The sequence below is a fragment of the Neovison vison genome, chromosome 3 (assembly GCF_020171115.1).
Source record: "Neovison vison isolate M4711 chromosome 3, ASM_NN_V1, whole genome shotgun sequence".
NCBI lineage: Eukaryota > Metazoa > Chordata > Mammalia > Carnivora > Mustelidae > Neogale > Neogale vison.
The window spans coordinates 38553067-38576133 of NC_058093.1; the positions used below are offsets into that span (position 1 = coordinate 38553067).

Consider the following 23067-nt stretch of genomic DNA (forward strand, 5'->3'; position numbering starts at 1 on the left):
GATCTTAGTTGATTACCTCCTTAGTGGAGAATATATTTCAATTCATCCATTTTACTTTTTGTAGATCTGGGGAGTTGGGGTGGGGAAAGGAAATATATTTATGGCTTCAGTGTAAACTTCATTCATTTAGGATTCCTTATTTTTATTTTTTCTTCAGAAATGTATCCACAGTAATTTTTAGTAAATCTAGGAAGATTTTTTTTATGCACACAGTATGGTTTTTTATTTTTTTTAAGATTTTATTTATTTATTTGACACAGAGAGATCACAAGCAGGCAGAGAGGCAGGCAGAGAGAGAGGAGGAAGCAGGCTCCCTGCTGAGCAGAGAGTCCGATGTGGGGCTCGATCCCAGGACCCTGAGATCATGACCTGAGCCAAAGGCAGCGGCTTAACCCACCAAGCCACCCAGGCGCCCCCACAGTATGGTTTTTTAAAGATGAGCTCCTACCCCAGAGTAACTCTGTACAGTTTATCTCCTCACCACGATCTCGGGTTATTTATTATATTTTATGTTTTATGTCATTTTATTTTTTGGGATGAAAAACTTATTTACAAAGAAATGCAATGCACTTATGCAATTCTTAGCAGTTAAATGCGAATAAAATAGGGTAGCTCTCGAAAGAGGTAAGGCTAATGTTAATCTATTATAGACCTATTCACTGTAGTACCTCCCGATTTTACAATTCTAATCTATCACCTCTTTTTTTGAGGGAGTGCTTGCCACTTTGACTGGATATAGGCTGAAGTCCGGTCTGCAGTAGTTTTAGCCCTTTTGTGGAGCTTAATCTTTTCCTCTTTTATGGCCATTTGAGTGACTCTGCTGGAGAATCCCGTCCTCATTTTCATCATGTTGATTTCCCCAGCACTTGCCCTTACTTAGCATTTCAAAAAGGAAGAAAAGCAGCAGGCAGTCGTTATTTGGTAACAACCCTCCTTCTTCTCTACTACTCCCTAGGCTGTAAAATCAGATGTGGCTGAATTGCTGTCTTAATTTTTAAATTATTTAATATGCTTAAGTATGATTAAAGTACTTAATTTTACTTAACAGAAAATAGTTTGCTCATTTACAGAAAAGTGCTTTTCTGGTATTTTCGTAACAGTAAGAATTTTTCAGTTGCTTAGATTTCCCTTGCTTGGTATCCCTAATTTATTCTTTTTGACTTTTAAATGAAATACGTAAATGCTCAACGAGTGTACATACTAAGCTTTGTTTAAACAGAAGTAAATTAATGCAAAGTAAATCTAAATGTTTGTGAATATAAATCTATAAATAGAAAGGTTACTTGAATTTTGTATCTTCCAAAGTATAACTTTATGGAGTTTATATCCCACACATTGATGACTTCTAAAACCCAAGAAACTTATTTTTCTTTCATTTACTTTTTTTTTAAGATTTTATTTATTTATTTGACAGAAAGAGACACAGTGAGAAAGGGAACACAGCAGAGGGAGTGGGAGAGGGAGAAGCAGGGAGCCCAATTTGGTGCTCAATCCCAGGACCCTGAGATCACATCCAGGCACCCCCTTACTGTCATTTTCAACAGTATCGTCTCCTGGAAAAATCTCGGACCTCTCTTGATTTGATTTCTCTCTCTCTCTCTCTCTTCTTTCTTTTTTTTTAAATTTTATTTATTTATTTGAGACAGAGAGTGAGATCACAAGTAGGTAGGTGGGGGCGGGGGATGCAGGCGGAGGATGCAGGACTCTGAGATCATGACCTGAGCCAAAAGCAAGACTTAACCCGCTGAGCCACCCAGGAGCTCCCCTTGATTTGATTTCTGCCATTTTCTGACTATGTGCTGTTGGATAAGTCGGTGTGTTCGTTCATTCATTAATTCATTCAGCAAGCTACTGATAGCCATTCTGTGTCTTTCACCAGAGGCTCTCTGCAGGCTACAAAAAAGTCTCCAACTAAGACTTGGAGATTGTCTTGGAGGACAGTAATAGTCACAAAAGATAAACAAATAGTTGTGATTTGGTGGGCTATATACAGAGACAGTAGATATCATGAAGCTTGGGTGAAACTGGGGCCATAGAAGCTGAGGGGATTCTGGGCCATCCTCTGCAAAGACAGGGAGACATTACAAGACAAGGAATCCTTAGAGAACCTAACCTTAGAAATCAGGGAGGATTCTGGGAAGAAGAGGGATGAAGAGAAGGAGTCAAATGCTGCAGAGTATAGTGAAATAAAGATGGGAGGGTTGCCCTTTGGTATGGAGCTGGGAGGATCCCAGTAACATTTGCAAGATGGAGTTAGTGACATAATGGGTGTGAATGGAAAAGGAGGAAGTAAAGACCAGGCAAGTGGACATTTTTCCAAGAAACTTGTTTATAAAGGGAAGGGTCAGAGAAGATTCAGATTGTAGGGAAAGCATGGCCAGAGGGATTGTTAGGAAGGAGAGGTTTGAGCATGTTTAAGGCTAAGAAGAAAGAGCCAATGGAAAAGGACAAAACAAGAGGAAGGGGACCATGGTATATAATTCAAGATGAGCTTCCATGTCAGACAGACTGAAAGTAAATCTTGGTAGCTATGTGACCTTGGCCCCCTGAAGCTCACTTTCCTCTACTATAAAATGATAACCTGGTATATGCATGAAATTTCTTCATTCATTCCTATAACTCACTATGATGGCAGATGCTGGACATGAAGCAAAGACAGTTGTCCTCGCTTTCTAGGCTGTTACAGACTGGTGGATATAGTTGTGAAGAACAGAAATAAATTCAAGAGATTGTTTTGAAGACTCAGTTACTATTTGGATCTGGGGTAAGGGAGAAGGTTATACAGTAGACAGTGGGGCGGGGCAAGTTGTCCTGTTTGGCTCAGTCCTACGGAAGTCCTCTGATTCCATGGTTGAGGAGTCTCTCCTGCTCTCAGCAGATGTTCATGAGAACACACGTAGCCCCAGTTGCTACCTGTGTGCCCCAGACAGCCAAGTCCATGACCATATGAGAAACGGACTTTAGCTGCTGCCATATTGCCTGAACTCCAGAAAGCAGAACAATGGAAAAACCTAGGTCCCTGATGATAAAATTGAACCACTGATCACACGTGTCTGAATCGTCCCTCTCTCTAAACTCCCATTTCAGCCTGCTCGTCAGGGTTTCTGGTTAAATGTAGCCCAAAGTATCCTAATGCATTGTTAGAGGTTGATAGGAGAATAAAGTGAAATATATACAACACCCAGTGTTTCAAAAGGGTAAAGTCAATTTCTGCTAATTATTACTATTAATTATTTATTTAATTAGTACTATTATTGATACCCAGGTTCTTTGGCAAATGGGAATACCCATGAGTTGGCAAACTGTATATAGGGCAAATAGGAGATATTATAGGCATTGTGGACCACATATGGTCTGTATTCTGTATTCTTCTTTGTGCTTTGTTTTTTCTTTTTTAAAAAAATGTAGGATCCACTCTTGCCTAAGCTGTGGGCATAGCTGGCTTATTGGCTAGAGTTTGTCGACCCCTCATAATGCCATTCACTGACACAAGAACCCGGGAGGAGGAGGCTTGGAGAAGATAATTGAATTCTGTTTTAAATATATTAAGGCAGCATATCCAGGTAGAGATGCTTATTAAGCCAAGAGATCTGGGCTGGAGATATAAATGGTGAATCATTAACACACAGATGGTAGAAAGCCAAGGAAGTCAGGGATGGATTAGATCATCCAGGAAGACTGTGTAATCTACAAGTAAGGTAAGGAAGAAGCTAAGGAAGAACCTACAAAAAGTCCTTTTGTCCAGAATCAGAGTGAGGGTCACAGTCCTACACAGGTTAACTAAGAGCTCAAAAAAAAAGGAAACCAGTCTCAGTGCAGTGGTTTATGTGTCTGAGGGACTTACTCAAAGGATCCTATGAGCGAGCGCACACTGAAAGGCATCTAACCACCTTGAGCTTGGAAAGGGAGCTCAAGATGTCATGACTTCACAGTCTTGTGAGATGCCTGGGAATTAGCCATGTCTCCCAGGCAGACGGAACTTTTGCTCTTGCCTATGCAAAAGCACAGAGGAGTAAGAGACAAATACCAGGGCTGGTATGCAGTTAGAGACGTCTGGGTGGCTCAGTTGATTAAGCATCTGCCTTGGGCTCAGGTGATGATCACAGGGTCCTCAGACCTCAGATGAGTCCTGTCTCTGGCTCCTGGCTCAGCAGGGAGCCTGCTTCTCCTTCTACCTGCCCCTCCTCCTGCTTGTGCTCTTTCTCTGACAAATAAATGAAATCTTAAAAAACAAATTAAAAAAAAAAGTGCTGGTATGTAGGTAGACCAAAAGGTAACATCAGATATAGGTTGGAGAGATAAGAAGGGCCAGATCAAGAATGTTTTATGTGCAACACCAAGGCTTTGAAACGAGTGAGGATCTCTGCAAGAGTTTCGCACAGAGGATTGACACGATCATGGGGATGTCTTAGAAGCCTAGTAGGCATCCTAACAGCAGATGTGTGAAGACTGACTTCTGGGAGAGTGCCATGGGGAGGAGGGGTGGAGAACAGAAAACCCACGGGGCGCCTGTGTGGCTCAGTGGGTTAAACCTCTGCCTTCTGCTCAGGTCATGATCTCAGGGTCCTGGGATCGAGCCCCAAATTGGGCTCTCTGCTCAGCAGGGAGCCTGCTTCCTCCTCTCTCTCTGCCTGCCTCTCTGCCTACTTGTGATCTCTGTCTGTCAAATAAATAAATAAAAATCTTTAAAAAGAAAATCCTCTGTATCAGACCAAGGGGAAGACATTTAAGGGCTTAATCAGTAATGTGCTAGGAGATGCTTTAAGACTGACTCTGGATGGGGAGAACCCTGATTTGTGGCAGTTGCCACTTTTTGTGTGTAAATATTTCTGTCAAGCCCAAACTAAAGCCAGTAGTAGGAGTACAGAGAGAGGGTGGATTAAGAGAAAGATTTAGGAGTTGAATTGAAAGTTGTTGACCAGTTGAATGGAAGGTGAGGAACTGCAGGCTCTTTTAGATTTCTGTTTTATGAGTTGGTGACTGGTGTATCACTGAAATGGGGACAATAAAGAAATAAGCAAGCCTCTATGGTCCCTCTCTCCTTGCTAGAATGTTCCATGGACGAAGGGACTTTTCATCATTTCCGTACGCTGCTGTATCCCTAGCACCCAGAATAGTGCATGGTATATTGTTGGCGCTCGATAAGTATTTGTTGAATGAATGAATGTTTCCCCATTAAACCACTTGAGATCACCGCTGGTTTAAACCATGTCCCCGAAGTTGTGCAGAGCCTTATACACTAGACTGAAAAGTGGTAGGATGAGAAATTTGACCCAATGCATAGACTACACTTGGAAAAGTTTCCTCCGAAGAACAGGAGATATCTGGAGGAAATTGTATATTACTTTGTCTCAGGAAGAGAGAATCTTAGCATGTAGCTTGAGGACTATCCCCAGGGCAGTGGATGAGAGCTGTGGGACCAAGACCTTGCATGAAAATCATGGCTCAAAGAAAAAGTCAAGAGGGGCACCTGGGTGGCTCGGTGGGTTAAAGCCTCTGCTGTCGGCTCAGGTCATGATCTCAGGGTCCTGGGATCAAGCCCCGCATTGGGCTCTCTACTCAGCAGGGAGTAGAGAGCTTTTCCTCTCCCTCTCTGCCTTCTGCTCTGCCTACTGATGCTTTCTCTCTGTCATATAAATAAATAAATAAAATCTTTTAAAAAAAGAAAAAGTCAAGAGCTGAGCCAGCAGGAGAGGGAAGAGAGAGGAGGGGGTATGGAGTGTTAAATATCAAAAATTCAACCGAGTCATTTTTAAAGATCTCATAGACTTTATTAATCAATTCATTCATCGGGCCCCATCCCACCTAGCAAGTGGAGAGGAGGTCCAAGCAGAATGGAAGGATTTTATAAGCAGAAAAGTGGCAAGACAATTAACAAAAGAAAAGAAAGGATTATTTCAGGCAAGGTCACCTCCCCTTAGGGGGAGGGAGGGTGGTCTTATTTGGTGATTACCTCATCTTCACTGGGGAGGAGGATGGAGAAGGCCCGGGTGACAGGTTACCTCATTTGTGCCTGTGCTGACCAGAGAATGCCTGACTGGTTAAGTCCACATATGTGGGGGAGAATAAAACTCTAATTAGGTTAAGTAGTAAGCTCTGGTTTGGTGACTTGATCTGGCCTAAGTGACTCCATTTTGGACTTGTGGTTTCTTTTTAACAGGAGGGAAGGCGGGTTCTGTCCAAGGTCAGAAGTCAGGGACTGGAACCTGAAAAATCTGGCTTGTGTAACTTGTCAAATGTGTTCAAATGATTTTGCCAGATTCCAGTGTAGCTTAAACAGAAAGGACCATGGGATGCTTGGCCAGCTGTTAAACCTGGCTGTTAAATGGAACCTCGTCTATATGGACAAGAAAACTTGCCAAGTTTTGCACTGTGGGCATTAATGTAACTTGGGAAAGAACTCCTTTTGGGGTGGGTAGAGAACTCTTTGAATCCAGTGTTTTTCATTTATACTTTTTCAAGAAAATGTGTTTTTTGCCCAAGAGAACATTTTATAAATCATATTAATTACTCTACCTAATATAAATATTTTTAGGGATTATTTTATTTTAAACTGTACATTTGGAAGGTTACACTATCACACCAGACTGTAGGCCACGCAAAACCTTAAATTTGACTGAGGACTTCTTGAATTTCTTATCTTGTTTTCCCTTCAAGACCTGCTTTCCTCTTTCAAAGCAGCTTCATGCATTGCCTTTGGGGACTTTCCCAAGACCAGGCTTTGAGATGCAAGGGCCTGGGATTTTAAATTTCAAAAGCCCAAACTGGGTGGGGGCGGGGTGCCTAAAGGTTTCGGCACAGACCGCAGTGGTTCTGGCTGTACCCCCCCCCCCCGCCACCCCCCCGCCCCCCCCCCCCCGCCCCATACTCCAGTGAGAAAACTTTCTAGATTGCAGAGAGAAGTGGAGGGGGGGGTCTTCAGAGAGGAGAGAAAGAGGAATTAGTTGCTGCTGGCTCACCAGAAGAGCCCTTGCCCATTTCCTTCTACGCTGGTTTGGGAGTGAAGGTCAAAAACTCAGTGGACTCCCCAGGTAGACTGAAGTTCTAGGAACTGAGTAGACCTTTGCCCTCTTCCTCCCCACCAGTGAGGAATAGGAAAGGCAGATGAATAGGGGAGAGTGCTGGGAGGTTTCAAGTGCCTTCCCACCCCAGCAGGTGGCCTGAGAAGGTGCTGGCCCTACCGGCCTCTTGACAGCCTTCCTGCCACCTTGGTCATAGAGCACCTTCTTCTGTGAACCACCATTGGGGGTGGGGGTTGGGGGCAGTGGCGGGAAAAGTTGGCATAAGGGGACCAGGAGGACACTGCTATAGCCCTTAACCTGTGTCCTGCGCTGGATAACCCAAGCACAGACGGCATGGAGGGCATTTCACCTGTTGCTGGCTCGCCATTAGTGGCACAGAGGCCTCACTGATCCTCAGGAACTTGGACTCAACGTCAGCAGAAAGGAAGGAGGTACCAAAGGGACCGAGATTAGGTTTAGCAAACACGTTCTCTCTGGATGGAGAGAGATGCTTTTCCCTGTTTACCCTGTTCATTTTACCATGTGCATTTATTACCTATACAAAAATAAAATAATATTCACTTACAGAAAAGATGTTATTTCTCACACATGCGTGTTAAGCAAGTGAGTGCCCTATTTACTATATTGGTATAACAGTATAAAGTCTAAGGAAATAAAGCTGCATATTCGTTTTACAAGCCAGGATAAATGATTGTTTTATATCACTTTGAATTCATGTGCTGGCTCTACAGGTAGGATCTTCTTAAACAAGACTTACTCATTTTTTACACTACCCTATCTCCATACACAAACAGTTGGCTGGCTCACTGCTTTGCAAGTAGTAGGGACACAGTATTTATTTGATTGATCAGTCGATTGACTTAGGACATGGATTTGTGACCATCACTACAGACCTTTTGAAGATTTGATTCAAATCCTGTTGGAATTTTGACCATATATGGAGGCCTAATTGTTTTCCAGAGAGACTAGAGAACATTTCTTTATGCGGCAGGTTATTTGAGTAGCAGACAAGTAAGACCTTTTACGGACTGTGATGACCCAAAGAAAGTGACTCAAACTAAGTCTGAAGAATGAGTTTTCAGGAGGACATAGCAGAGGAGGACACTCTAGGCATTGGGCATGTGTGTGCAAATGTACTGTGGTATAGCCCAGACACGGCACACACAACTCGCTGGGGTGATGATGAGAAATGATACTGGACAGCGAGATAGGCTGCCGATCCTGCTCAGGCCAATTTCTCATTGCGTTTGCTAGCATCTTCCAAGTGGACAAGGCATTGTGTTCCAGACAAGATCTTCCAAGGGGCTGGCATACAGCATGAAAACAAATGCATGAGTGAAGAGCAAAACACTTGAAGAAAGCGTCCGAAATTGCCTTTTTGTTCTTATTCTCCCTACAGTCTGCAGTTGAGCAGGAAAGCCTGTTAGATGTCATCCTGGGGTTCCGTGATAGGCTACTGAGGCCATTTGTCTCCAGTGAGCAACTCAGCTTTAGGGTCAGTTGCTAGAAAGGGATTGTGCTTATCACCTGCATGTTTGGAAGCGTTACATGGGGCATGCTGGGTGAGAAGCAAAGCAGTTTACTGGCTCCTCTCACCATCTGGCTTCGGAAGGGCTCAAATGACACCTGTTCCAAACACCCTGTTTAATATGGAAGCCTCATCCCAGGCTCAGCACTCCCTGTCTGACTTCCCTAGTTTGTTTTTATTCATAGCATTTTTTTTAAAAAAAGATTTTTTTTTAAAGATTTTATTTATTTATTTGACAGAGAGAGATTACAAGTAGGCAGAGAGGCAGGCAGAGAGAGAGGAGGAAGCAGGCTCCCTGCTGAGCAGAGAGCCCGATGCGGGACTCGATCCCAGGACCTTGAGATCATGACCTGAGCCGAAGGCAGCGGCTTAACCCACTGAGCCACCTAGGTGCCCTTAAAAAAGATTTTACTTATTTATTAGAGTGCACACATGAGAGAGGGAGAGCGAGAGAGGGAGAGCAAGAGAAGGGGGAAAGGGAGAAGCAGACTTCCCGCTGAGCAGGGAGCTGAGGCTGGGCTCAATCCCAGGACCACCTGAGTGAAAGGCAGACACTTAACCGACTGAACTAGGTGCCCCTCTTCACAGCATTAACCTCACATTCTAACACACCAGGACATATATTTACTTGTTTTGTTTACTGTCCATCTCTTGCACACATACGCCCATGGAATGCAAGCTTCACGGGCATAGGGCTTAGGTTTTGCTTTGTTTTGTTTTTAAGATTTTATTTATTTATTTGACAGAGGGAGAGCGAGAGAGGGAACAGAAGCAGGGGGAGTGGGAGAGGGAGAAGCATGCTTCCCACTGAGCAGAGAGCCCGATGTGGGGCTCGATCCTAGGACTCTGGGACCATGACTTGAGCCGAAGGCAGATCCTTAACGACTGAGACATCCAGGTGCCCCTTGGTCAGTTTTTCTAGAACAGTGAGATGCCCTATGTGCTCGTGGAATGGGGAGGGAGTACATGAGATGCTGTGACTTAGCACATCAGTCATACCACCCACCAGAAGTAAGTGAAAAACCCATCCAGCGCGAAATCTTCAGAGTTTGAGGATTAACGCCATTAAGTTTGTAAACACCACTATGGTTTCCCTGCATATCATGGACATGGAGAAGTTAAGGCCTTCTGCCATTCCAGTGCGACGACATGGTGAGTAGATGTAGACGCTTTGGGGTCAGGTAGACTCAGATTCAGATTCACTGAACAGCGAGTGAGTCAGAACCAGTTCTTCATCTGTGAAATGTCAATGATGCTAAGCTCCCAGGGTTGTTGTAAAGTTGAAATGGGGAAAAGTCCAAAGTACACGGCCCGTGGCATGTGGCAAACACTTGAAAACATCTGTTATTATTTTGTCATCATTTGGGGGTCTGTATGAATCTGCTAGGGCTGCCATAACAAGATACTACAGACTGGGTGGCTTTAAAAAAACAAAAAACAAATATATTTTCTCATGGTTTTGAAGATTAGAAGTCTAAGATCAAGGTGTTGGCAGGTTTGGTGCCTGGTAAGGCCTCGCTCCTGGCCTTGCAGGTGGCCACCTTCTCACGGGGGCCTCATGTGGTCTTTCCTCTGAAAATGTGTATCCCCCCTGCTTCTTCCTCTCCTCCTTAATGACGTCAGTTGAACGGGATTAGGACCCACCCTTATGACCTCATTTACCTGTTCAGCCTTTACCTGTTCAAAGGCCCTGTCCCCAGGTGAGGGCTTCAGCATTGGAGTTTTGGAGCAACACAGTTCCGTCCATAACAGAAGGTGAGGAGGGTTTTGACAGAGGACCTCCAATTTTGATACATTCGGTAATTAGGTTATCTTCATTTCCCAGAAATGAAGGGTCTTAGGTGACTGTGTTTTGACTAGCAGATAGGCACTGAGAAGTAAGGGAAGAGATCAAAGCATTCAGTAGCAGGTGTTCATTCTACAAACAGGAAGAAAGGAAACCATCCGGAAGGGGGAAACATTACATGGGCAGAGCCTGAAAGCTCCTTCCTGAGGGGTTGCCCTCCCCCTGGGGATGCGTTTGAAGGAGCAGTAACACGGAACGGGTCAATCACCCCAGAGGAGAGAGAACTAGCAGTGGCTATTGAGAGAAAGCTGAGAGAGAAAGAGAGAGAGAAGGCGACCATACTTCTGATAGCAGATGTTTGCCTCCTCAAGAGAGAAACTGTCCTTTTCTCCACCACTTGGGTCTACATTTCTTCCTTCCCCTCCAGGGAATGAGGTACAAACAGACTTCCTTCTAACTAGACACCCAAGAAAGCTGGGGGAAATTAAAAAAAAATAGATTTTGTACAAGCAGACTACTATTTTGTGACTAGAAGCCAAAGCAAAGACACTTTCAAGCTGTAAATAATAATTTTATCAAGAAGGCGGGTTGCCAGCTGGAGGCACATACGTCCTGAGATAGGGTCCGTGAAGTGGAGCCGTGGACACCTGGGCCTCCTTCCTGCTTGGTCACTTCTGTCCTTACCTGGAAGGTTTGGGAGAGAGGATTCCAGATTATATTGTTTTTTCTGGATGTTGTTCCAGAAGATAAGAATGTACTGATTCAAAAATAATAATAATTTAAAGAAGCAATTGCATCTATGTTTGGAGGGTTTTTGTTTTTTGTTTTGGTTTGATCTTATTGTTTATTGAGTACTTTTATTTATTTATTTTTTTAAAGATTTTATTTATTTGTCAGAGAGAGAGAGAAAGAGCACAAGCAGGGGGAGTAGCAGAGGCACAGGGAGAAGTAGGCTCCCTGCTGAGCAGGACCCCGGGATCAGGAACTGAGCCAAAGGCAGACACTTCACCAACTGAGCCACCCAGGTGTTCTAAGTACTCTGAATTTCTTTTGAGATTTTCTGCATATGCATCTGATGGGCACACTTAGTGTTTTGGGGTCAGTGTGTGTATGTTAGAACTGACTGGTGAAAGCCACAGTTTCCTCAGGCTGGAGATGGTAGGCTCCTTGTCAAGGGTAGCAAGACAGTGGCTTTCATCATATTCTTAACCAGAGTGCAAGAGCTGATCTGTGCTTCTAAACCTGGGGAACTGCATCTGTATTTTTGACCTCTTTTTTTTTTTTTAAGATTTTATTTATTTATTTGACAGATAGAGATCACAAGTAGGCAGAGAGGCAGGCAGAGAGAGAGAGAGAGAGGAGGAAGCAGGCTCCCCGCTGAGCAAAGAGCCTGATGTGGGGCTCAATCCCAGGACCCTGGGGTCCTGACCTGAGCCGAAGGCAAAGGCTTTAATCCACTGAGCCACCCAGGCGCCCCATTTTTGACCTCTTGTGTAAACAAATCCCAGTGATAATTTGGTAGACTAGGAAAATGAAAACCTATCTCGTGCTCTGCTAAGCACATTTATATGTATCATTTCATTTTAATCCTCCCAGAAGATGGGACTGTTAGGAGTGAGCAAGTAGAGATTATGAGATGGGCCCAAGGCCATCCTGATACTAAATTCTAGCACTGGAGGGGCGCCTGGGTGGCTCAGTGGGTTAAGCCGCTGCCTTCGGCTCAGGTCATGATCTCAGGGTCCTGGGATCGAGTCCCGCATCAGGCTCTCTGCTCGGCAGGGAGCCTGCTTCCCTCTCTCTCTCTCTGCCTGCCTCTCCGTCTACTTGTGATTTCTCTCTGTCAAATAAATAAATAAATTCTAGCACTGGAATATCCCTCTGGGTCCAAAACAACTGCTTGCACCCCCTTGACATTGTGCCTTCACATGGTAGGAATAGTCAGTGACATCCCCCCTACTTCGGTGTGACATATGTTTTAACCTCTTACTGCTTATATGACTTCTTTTTCCTGGATTGTAAGGTCTCATGTGGGATCTTACCGTCGTCGTCGTCTTTTTTTTTTTTAACAATTTATTATTTTTTTCTTTTTTGGGGGGGGAGGGGCAGAGTGAAAGGGAGACAGAATCTTAAGCAGGCTCCATGCCCAGCATGGAGCCTGACACAGGGCTCAATCCCACGACTCTGAGATCATGACCTGAATGAAGACAAGAGCTGGATGCTGAACTGACTGAGGCAGCCCAGCATCCTACCCATTTCGTTTCACAATGATACTTTTAAAAAAACATATTTCACTTATTTATTTGATATATATAGAGAGAACACAGGTAGGCAGAGCATGAGGGAGAAGCAGACTCCCTGGTGAGCCGGGAGGCTGATGCAGGGGACTCTGGAATCGTGACCCAACGCCTAACTGACAGAGCCACCCAGCTGCCCCTCTTCTGCCAAGAATCCCACTGTTAGTGTGTGTGTTTTCTTACATATCCTCCTTTGTGCAAAATCTCATGAAAGTTTTGCTTGCAGAAAATCTTCATAATGTGATATTGTGTCTGGTGTACAAACACCCAGGTCTTTAAGCACAATAAGGAGACAATTACAGTCATTGTAAATTCTGTAGGACGTCCAATTTGCTCTATTGTAGTAGAATTTTTTTCTCTAAAGAATACTGCTTAAAGTTGCACTTCTGGGTCTCAAAACCGAGTTGCGGGAGCAAAACTGAAAGCTACAACCTCTGTAGTGAATTATTGAGTTAAAATAGCAGCTTCTAATCAGTCAAAATCTGGAATTCTGATCCCAAGGTTTTAGCGAGAGAATAGGATGATATTAAAAGCATGTATAATTAAAAAACAAACTCTTGAACTCAGAGAACATACGGGTGGTGGCCAGAGGGGAGGAAGGTGGGGGTGGGGTGGGTGAAATAGGTGAAGGATTAAGAGGTATAAACTTCCAGTATTAAAATAATGAATCACAGAGATGAAAAAGTACAGCATAGGCTACACAGTCAATAATATTGTAATAACGTTGTGTGGTGACAGATGGTAACTACATTTGGCAAGTGTTGCTTAATGTTTAAAATTGCGCTATGTCGTGCACCTGAAACTAATAAAATAGTATATGTCATCTACACTTCAATAATAAATAATAAAAAAGCATGCATAATCATGCTTAGTGTGATACGATCCCTGGTTCCTATACCATTTTCTAAAATGAAGATGATATTTTTTATTATTCTTAAAGTAATACATTTTACATTTTTACTTTTTGCATTTATTATATTCGTTTATCTAGATTTATTTTTGAATGTAGTTGGAGGTAGGGGTTTAAATTTATTTCTTTTAGATGGATGGCTTATCAAGTCAACATTTTTTTTTTAAGATTTTATTTATTTTTTTGAGAGAGAGTGAAAGAGAACATGAGAGGGGAGAAAGTCAGAGGGAGAAGCAGACTCTCCAAGGAGCAGGGAGCCTGATATGGGACTCGATCACAGGACTCTGGGATCATGACCTGTGCTGAAGGCAGTCACTTAACCAACTGAGCCACCCAGGTGCCCCAACATTTTTTTTTAAGAGAGCTTGTGCACGCTGGCAGGGGGGTTGGAGGGGCAAACGAAGAGAGAGAGAGAATCTTTTTTTTTTTTTTTTTTTTTTTAAGATTTTATTTATTTATTTGACAGACAGAGATCACAACTAGGCAGAGAGGCAGGCAGAGAGAGAGAGGGGAAAGCAGGTTTCCCTGCCGAGCAGAGAGCCCGATGCGGGGCTTGATCCCAGACCCTGAGCCGAAGGCAGAGGCTTTAACCCACTGAGCCACCCAGGCACCCCATGTCAACATTATTTATTAAATAAACTATCCTGGAGCGCCTGGGTGGTTCAGGTAGGCGTCTGCCTTTGGCTGAGGTCGTGATTCCAGGGTGCTGGGATCCAGCCCTACATCAGGTTCCCTAATCTGCAGGGAGCCTTCTTCTCCCTCTCCCTGTACTGCTCCCCCGATTGTGCTTGCTTTCTATCTGTCAAATAAATCAAATCTTTTAAAGTAAATAAATAGTCATCCATCTCTTCCTCGCTGTAATTTTATTAGATTATGCTAGATTTCCCTCTATAGCTTTTGTACCACATTGAGAATACCTGTTTCCCCACGTTCTTGCTAAGAGCGGGAATTTTCAGTCTGTTGGATGTTGCCAGTCTGGATAGATGAGAAATGATATCTCAAGGTGATTTTGATATGCTTTTCTATTATTATGAGTGAAATGGAGCATCTTTTCATATGTTTCTGGGCCATGTAAATGTTTTGTCCTGTGAACATTGTTTTCATGTCTTTGGCTCATTTTAAAATTAATTTGGGGTACCTGGGTGGCTCAGATGGTTGGGCATCTGCCTTCAGCTTAGATCATGATCCTGGGGTCCTGGGATCTAGCCCTGCATCGGGCTCCCCACCCAGCGGGAAGCCTGTTTTCCCTCTTCCACTCTCCCTGCTTGTGCTCCTGCTCTGGTCATCTCTCTCTCTCTCTCTCTCTGTCAAATAAATAAATAAATAAAATCCTTTTTTAAAAATTAATTTGTTGGCCTTTTCTCTGTTTCTACAAATTTTTTAGGGAGATTAGCCTATTGTCGCAATCTTAACTGCAGATGTTCTTTTCAAAGTATTGTTTTTCTTTTGACTTTGTCTGATACATTTTTTAAAAAACCAGATTTATTATGAGCACCTGTCTGGCTCACCTGGAAAAACATCCTACTCTTGATCTTGGGGTTGGGAGTTTGAGCCTCACGTTGGGTGTAGAGATTATAAAAAGAAATAAATAAACTTTAAGAAAATCAGGATTCTCAAGATACACTTTCAAAATAGTAAAAATCACCCTAATATCAGCACTGTACTAAAGAGAGAGACCATTAAATAAATAAACTTTAAGAAAATCAGGATTCTCAAGATACACTTTCAAAATAGTAAAAATCACCCTAATATCAGCACTGTACTAAAGAGAGAGACCATTTCTGTCGACCCAAGGTTTCCCTCATGTCTCTTTGCGGTCATTCCTCTCTCCCACCCTCATCCCTTGGGTACCACTCCCCTGATTTCTGTTTGCCTTTCTGTGATGCAGGTATCAGCGATTCCTTTGATTGCGGAGTAATATTTTGTCATATGGATGTCTTTGTCTCTTTACCAGTTAATGAATATTTTGGTTGTTTTCAACCCAGAGCTGTTATGAATAAATTGCTTTAAACATTCTCATGTTTCCAAGTTTTTTATATTTATATAGTCGAATTTATCAATCCTCTCTTTTAGGCTTTTGATTTGAGACATAGAAAGATAATAAAGGAATTCACCATTTTTTCCTTTTAGCTCCTGTATGGTCTCATTTTTTACTTGCAAATCTCTGATCTGTTAGAGTTTATCCTGGTGTTAGGCATAAATCAAAATTTTTTTTCCAAATGGCTAAGTTGTCCCCAAACACCTAAATCAATATTTTTAACTGGATTTAGGGAACTATTTTATAATTATTTATAATTTGTAAATTAATACAAATATTTTGATTTATTAGTTATTTGTGTTTATCACTGCTATTCAATTAAAGTTAAAAATTAAAAACCTATTTTTCTTTAAAGTGTATTTATTTACAATCCTTAAACCTAAAGTGGGGCTTGAACTCAGAATCCTGAGTTAAAGAGTCCTACAAGCCAGCGCTCCACTGACTGAGCCAGCCAGGCACCCCAAATCTATTTTTCTTTAAACAGTCAAATACAAACCTAGTAAATTCAATTGTAAATCATGTAATTTTGAATGACAATGCAAAACACTTAGTTTCGTTATCCTTTGATGAACGGTTAATGAATTTACTAGAGTTAATAAGTCATAATCCTCTAAACTTTTAAGCACTGTTTACAAACTTAATCAGATTATCTTAGAAATTATTAATTAAAGCTATGGAACTTATAAATTTAACAAATTAAATTATCTTAAATGTAAATACTATCTACAAACTTAATTAAATCATCTTAAATGCTTTAATCTATACCACAAATTTAATGTATTTGACTTTCTCAAGCATTTCTAAAATCTGAAGAGACAAAATAACAAATCTAACAAAATCAAACCAAGTGTGTGCAAAGCTGTAATGAAACGAATGTAAAAATGTAGATCACATTCTGGGGGGACCTGGGTGGCTCAGATGGTTAAGCCTCTGCCTTTGGCTCGGGTCATGGTCCCGGAGTCCTGGGATCAAGTCCCACATGGGGCTACCTGCTCAGCGGGGAGCCTGCTTCTCCCTCTCCCTCTCCTGCTCCCCCTGCTTGTGCTCTCTCTCTCTCTCTCTGTAAACTAACTAAATAAATAAAATCTTAAAAAACAATGTAGATCACATTCTTTTAAATATCTTAAAATCATTGTAAATGTAACAGATACTCCCAAATTTAAACATTGACTACCAACTCAATTATTTACATTATTCTGTGTATTTAAGTTGAGAAATATAGTATCTCAGATTCTCTATGGTGGCATTTTAAGCATCTTAAGAATACACAAAGCATGGGGCGCCTGGGTGGCTCAGTGGGTTAAAGCCTCTGCCTTTGGCTTGGGTCATGATACCAGGGTTCTGGGATCGAGCCCCACATCGAGCCCCTGCTTCCTCCTCTCTCTCTGCCTGCCTCTCTGCCTACTTGCGATCTCTATCTGTCAAATAAAAAAATAAAATCTTAAAAAAAAAGAAAAAAGAATACACAAAGCACAGCTTCTAGTTAAAGAACTATTATATAGGGATGCCTGGGTGGCTTAGTTGGCTAAGTGTCTACCTTCTGCTCAGGTCATGATCTCAGGGTCTTGGAATTGAGTCCCACGTTAGACTCCTTGCTCAGGAGGGAGCCTGCTTCTCACTGGGCCTGCCACTACCTGCTTGTGCTCTCTCTCTCTGACAAATAAATACAATCTTAAAAAAAAAAAAAAAAAAGAACTGTTATATATCTTCCTTCCCTCTGGCAACATCACTAAAATGACAATTACAGGGTTTTTTTCTAAGCATAACCTGCAAAGACAAAGAGAATAGGAAAGGCAACAATTTTGCAAACTAGAAGGCAGATGATCTACTGGTAGATCAACAGCCCCAGGAAAGTTGAAATCTAAGCCAGTGGTGGGCAAGTCAGGAAGCAATCAAATTTGTGCCCCAGAAACTCAGCAGGGAGGCTCAAGAATGGGTAAAAATGGGTTCTTTTGAAAGCAAGGATAAAGAAGGACCTGAAGACAAGAGGAATGATTAAAATTCTATTTGAGATGTGGTTAGAACCACCTTCCTCATCTCCTCCCCTCCTCTACAACCATGAACAGTTTGCTTCACCCTCCAGAAGACTGGAGATTTGGTCTCTGGAGTGGTAAGGAGGGATACCATGGCCTCAAGCCCCAGGTCACTGGGACAGAGGGACTCAGTGTTAAATATGGCAAGAGATGAAAGGAAAATCCACAACCTGATTTAAGAGACTCACTCTGACTCTCCTGAGGCTCACGGGATGGTGTAGGCAGCCAGCCTTCTGCCCTCTAGGCAGAAAGCTGGAAAATTCTTCTCTGGAGAATCAGACCAGGCCAGCCAGGTGAGGAGATCAAAAGATACTCATACTGAGGATCCTCCAACCAAAGAACCCCATCAGACCACCCTATAATGAGGTCCTCCTCCGGACAAGCCCTGCTTAATGCTAGAACTGCCAATCATCTCCCTAGCGCCCCACTCCTGAATATGCATGGACAGCTAAGAGTTCTCAGGCTGGAAAGGCGAAATGAATCATCAGGGCCACCATCACCACCACCAAAATCCAGAAAATATAATTTTGGAGATAATAAAGACAATGCACACAGAACAAAATATTCATCAGTAATAGCCTCGGCAGGGTAAGACGAGGTATGATAACCATGAAACAAGAACAGCACGCCATTTAAAAAATTTCAGAAAATTAACCAGAACTTTTAGAAAAGAAAAAACTGGACAGGAAAAATGGAAAACTCAACAGAAGGGCTGGAAGATAAACTTGAGGAACCCTTATAGAAAAACAGAAAAGAGGGAAAATAGGGAAAAAAGAAAAGAAAAGAATCTGACCAGGACATCCAGTAGCTAGGGGAAAAAAAAAATCCGGAAAAAATTTATACAAAAAAATGTCCTAGACGTGAAGTAGCCCCAAATTAAAAGCTCTTACCAAGTGCCCTACATAATGAGTGATGGAAGATTCTAATCAGATATCTCGAGCAAGGTCCACAGAGACAGAAACCATATTGCTCTTTTACCAGGGACAGTTTATTTTAAAGAATTGCTAATGAATAGAGGATGGTTAACAACTTAAAAGGAGTAAAAGAGGGCAACAACCAGTACACAAGTTTTATGAAACTTTGTTCATAAGAGCTAGAAACTGAAAACAACTCAGAAGCCCAGGCATCAGAGCAGTAGCTCAGAAGAAAATCCAGCAGCTATGAGAGTGTGGGGGAGAATCAGACATGTTTACAGCATTCCCAAAGTAGAAGCCAAGAGGAGGCAAGCTCTCCATAGCCCCAAAGCCAGCTTAAGAGTTCAATACTTTAGGGGCACCTGGGTGGCTCCGTTGGCTAAGTGTCTCCCTTCCACTCAGATCATCATCTCAGGGGCCTGGGATCGAGCCCCACATTCCCCACTTGTGTTCTCTCGCTTGCAGTCTTGCTCTCTGTCTCTCAAATAAATAAATAAAGTCTTCAAAAAAAAAAAAAGAGCTCTATTTTATTGTGGTTATCATCATGATACTGATGTCACAGAAGACAATATTCTGAATAAAACAATGAAGGCACTCGTCCGCAGTGTGATCCACAAGACTCAGACTCTGAATCTGGGGAAGTTTCAGGAATACATTCATCTATTTATTCCACTTATATTTTCCTTTTTTAGATACATGCAAGAACAGTATAAATATATTATATCAGAATTAACAAAATACATATATTGTGTCAATATAATTTATAAAATTAATGAAGTAATACAAATGCTAAAAATAACATAACAAAATACAAAATACATGTCTAGTGATGAATAAAAGAGCCTTTCAATAAATATAAAATAAGTGATTAAAAAAACATGTTGGGCATCTGGGTGGCTCAGTCTGTTAAGCATCTGCCTTCCATTCAGGTCATGGTCTCAGGGTCTTGGGATCGAGCTCTCATCAGGCTTCCTACTCAGCAGAGAACATGCTTCTCCCTTTCCCTCTGCCATTCCCCATGCTTATGCTCTCTCCTGCTGTCAAATAAATAAATAAAACCTCAAAAAAAATTTTGTATGTCATTTTTTTTGCCGGTGTTATTTCTTTCTACAACGCACATAAAATTATGCTGTGACATGACATACAATGGATAGTGTATTAGATCTGATGAAATATGGTATTATTTCACATGAAGCACATCCAAAGAAAAAGAGGTTCCCAGCACGGTGAGAGTGTTCAAACTCCTCTTCTTCACAATATACTGCTTCTGTCTCCTCTAGGTGATAGCTGTCATCTCAGCCTGGCTCCCCTCCTAGTCACAAAATGGCTACAGCAACTCCAGCAATCACATCAAAGCACAATGATCAGTGCCCCAAAAGGTGCCCTGTTTCTCCTTATAAGTGATAAAATCTTCCCAAAGCTTCTGGAGCCTTCTCCTGCTGTCTCATTGGCCAAAATTTTATCAAATGCCCATACCAATCCCTGGCAAAGGGAAAAAACTGCCAAGAATCACTGGAGCCATCATGTCCTGCCTCTTGGAGCCAGAGATGAGGTCTGCACTCTGTGCATAAGCTATGCAGAAGAGAGAGACTGCTGGACAAACCCGGCTCTACTAGGAAAGGCAGATGGGTGGCAACCGACATTGTCTGCTATCAATTCCTAATCACATTCATTGTGTTTGAAATTTACTAACTGGACTCTCCAAGGGCAACTACATTTCTGAATTCTTGAAGAAATATTTCAATGCAGTCAGGTCTTACGATAAATTTCTTTTTATTTCATTTTCATCTTAGCCTCAGACTTATTTTATCCATTAATAATGTTGGGGCGCCTGGGTGGCTCAGTCAGTTAAGTGCCAGACTCTTGGTTTCACCTCAGGCCATGATCTCAGGGTTGTGAGATGGCGCTCCATGTTGGGCTCTGCACTGGGCATGGACCCTGCTTAAGATTCTCTCCCTCTCCCCCACCCTCTGCCCCTTCCTCCCTCTCTCTCTTTAAATACTACTAATATTAATAATAATGTTTCTTTTATTCCTAATGTATAAAAATTACTACTATTCCAGAGTGAAATTTTGGATAGTTGAATATCTAAGTTTTGCTGTAGTTAGACAAATTGAACCAAACACAGAAACAGAGAGGAGCAGATACTTGATGTTATAAATTTGCATGGAAACCTCCATAATTGTTGTCTGATTTAAATAAGGTGAAATAAAATTATCTTCATAATTCATTTAAAAAAATAACATCTTTCTGCCTTTCGGAAAACCAGTGCTTTGTGAGCTTTTGAGTAATATCGAGAGCTAAAGTTATATGCGGGGTTTACCTTGCAGTCCTCACGTCTCCATTTCTCGCTGGCCTGTTAAAAACAAAATCCTTCTTCCCCTCATAAAAGACCTGATTCCACAAACTCTCCATGACACAGTATCTCAGTTCCACTGTGTGAAATCCCCTAATTATATATGATTTCCAAAGCAGGGAGAAATTTGATCTGGTAAAATAACAGTGGTCTGCCAAGAGAAAGCAGAAACAGCCACGTGCTAACTCACAAACCTATTTCTTTTTTTTTTTTTTTTAAAGATTTTATTTATTTATTTATTTGAGAGAGAGAGACAGTGAGAGAGAGCATGAGCGAGGAGAAGGTCAGAGAGCGAAGCAGACTCCCCATGGAGCTGGGAGCCCGATGTGGGACTCAATCCCGGGACTCCAGGATCACGCCCTGAGCCGAAGGCAGTCGTCCAACCAACTGCGCCACCCAGGCGTCCCCAAACCTATTTCTTAGACAGACACTTAGAAAGATTTGGAATCCCCCATTGAGTGTGTGGTATCTAGCAAGTCATTCCAAGCCTTCATGAGCAACTTTGTTTTTTAACTGGATGGATGAAAATTAAACTGTTGAGGAAATACAGCAAAGAGCATGCAATTCTTAATGATTATTGATGATTAATAAATCAAATACCTGGTCAGAGTGAAAAGCCGAAATAAATGTCTTTGAAGAATACGATCAAGAACCAAATATAATTAGATAGTTGAGGAGGAAAGAGATACTTGGTATTTGAGGCTGAGTTGGCTATTACAGGTATGAGGGACTAGTCAGCAGGTGAACAAGAGGGGAAGGGAGAAAGAGGCAAGAACCTCCTTCTTTGCGGTGTACCCCGTATCTGGCATCCGGCTGGGTTCTTTGGATTTATCTCATGTCATCCATCCACGAGTCAGTGAGGGGACATCGTCATTATGTCCATTTTGGAGATGAAACTGAGGCCGGAAAAGATGAAGACCTTTGCCCAAGGTAAAAGACAAAGAACAGGGTTTAAACCCAGACCTGTCTAATCACAGATTCTCTCTGGTTTTTGTCCCGGTGGAAGGATTTTTCAGTTAAGGGAGTGGTGGGATTAGCACAATATCAGCCTGGAGTGAGGACCGAGATGTGCATTGTCCAAATATTGTCAGATGCTGAGATGCCCAGCTGGGCCCATTTCTTTCCCAGTGACCCCTCAAGAACTGTCTAGTGAGTTGCGTGCCCAGTGGGGGAAAGCACCTAACGTTTAGGGACCTTTGCCAGATGAACAACAAATGCCTCATCATCTTGACTTCATAAATGGTAAAGAAGAGGTGCCAAGGGATTAGTGAGAAACCTTTGACCTCTTTTTCAAAAGGAAACTCAATTTCCAAGTTTATTGCAAAGATTTACTGGAAATACATAAGAGGTCTAAAAAGACGGTAAATATAAATAAAAATTTTTAAGAATTCCACCAATGGTCACATGATTTCTACTAAACTACCAAATAGTGGCATGTACCTTCTAACAAGGCTCGCTGCCCATCCTTCCTGGAGCAGGTATGAAGCAATACACGACAACTAGACCGGCAAGGTCAGCAGATGCCTCGACAGCAGGAGTAGACACAAGATTTCTAAGCCATTAGGGTCAGTTTCCTCATTCATAAAGAGTTGCCTATGGCTCACAGGCCTTTGGGAGATTCAGGAGACCTGGGGGGAGCACAGTCAAGCCCGTTTTCCAGCTAAATCTCAACAGTCCTGTGAAAACAGTGCAAACTCCTCTGCAGCTTTTCTTGCTGGAATGTTCATTAACAAAACATTCACACTTAATAAGAACAAGATACTCGGGGTGCCTGGGTGGCTCAGTCTGTTGAGCCTCTGACTTGTGATTTTAGTTCAGGTCATGATCTCAGGGTACTGGGATGAGCCCTGCTTGGGCTCCGTGCTCAGTGCGGAGTCAGCTTGAGATTCTTTCCTTCTGCCCCTCCCTCCATCTTGTGCCTGCGAGCACTCTTGTGGCAGAGAAATAATAACAGTGTTTAAAACAGTATTTATAGGGTGCCTGGGTGGCTCAGTGGGTTAAGCCTCTGCCTTCGTCTCAGGTCATGATCTCAGGGTCCTGGAATCGAGCCCCGCATGGGCTCCCTGCTCCACGGGGAGGCTGCTTCCTCCTCTCTCTCTCTGCCTGCCTCTTGGCCTACTTGTGATCTCTGTCTGTCAAATAAATAAATAAAATCTTTTAAAAAAAAAAAACAAAACAAGATTTAT

General features: G+C 42.4%; 1 protein-coding gene across 1 annotated transcript in view; it reads left to right on the top strand.

Annotated features, from left to right (window-relative positions):
• Positions 1–23067, top strand: part of FBXO36 (F-box protein 36) — a 92639-nt gene that overhangs the window by 32989 nt on the left and 36583 nt on the right. The gene's annotated exons all lie outside the window — the stretch shown is intronic.